This window comes from Austrofundulus limnaeus, unplaced genomic scaffold (assembly GCF_001266775.1).
Source record: "Austrofundulus limnaeus strain Quisiro unplaced genomic scaffold, Austrofundulus_limnaeus-1.0 Scaffold263, whole genome shotgun sequence".
Classification (NCBI taxonomy): Eukaryota; Metazoa; Chordata; class Actinopteri; order Cyprinodontiformes; family Rivulidae; genus Austrofundulus; species Austrofundulus limnaeus.
The window spans coordinates 409,545-410,509 of NW_013952665.1; positions in this window are offsets into that span (position 1 = coordinate 409,545).

Below are 965 nucleotides of genomic sequence, written 5' to 3' on the forward strand. Positions count from 1 at the left end.
ATAATAATGAATCTAGAAAATCACAATTCTAAAGAATGTGCTGCAGAAAAGGAATACCATCATGATGTTGTTGTCTTTAAAGTCTCCACACAGATGTTGCCTTAGATTAAATAAAACACACATTCCTTTTGTAAAGATGTTGGAAAGTCAAGTTCACCAACAGTGGCTGAAGCAGGTCGTCATACTCCGACCAGCGTGTACATGAGATTTTTTTTACATCTCTTTATGTAATGACTGTACACAACTTGTTCAAACTGATCAGACTGATGCGGCTCATCAGGCATCAAACATTCAGCTCTGCACTTCTTTCATCCCAAGAACATCCTCAAACACTCATCCCCTCCCTTCTCTTCCTGTTTTTTCCTCATCTTTTCATGTTCCTCTTCTCTCAGGGTGTTTCTTTTTCTCTCAGTAAGTTTCAGCTTGCTGCAAACAACTTGAATATTACAAAAAATAAAAAATAAAACACAAATGTGCATCTTTCTTCAAATATTTACATTTATATGTCATTACAGTTATTAAAAATTGTAGAAATAGGTTTACAAAAGTGATTGTTGGGAAAATAATTTAGGATGATGCTCTCAGGAATTGTTCATCTGCAAAAAAAAACTACACTTATTTTAAATGCACAATTGTGTAAGCTAGCATCTTTGATCATAACAGCTTCCCAAAGGTTTATGGTTTAAAAAAACTAAGTTTTTAACTCACTTCCATAATATCTCCTATCTTTTTTTCTCATTATGTTGAGTATATTATTAGTACTATTGTTAATCTTGTTTTTTATACATGTTTTTCTTTTACATTTTTGGAACTTTTTGTGTGAACATACAGTATATGCTGCTGTTCCAGCTGAATCCCCCCTCTGTGGGCCAATATTTCTATTCTATTCTAATGGAACATTTGCTTCTGGATGGATACAGAAAATAAGGATGCAGAAATGATGGCACTCTGTGTTTCATCCAGCT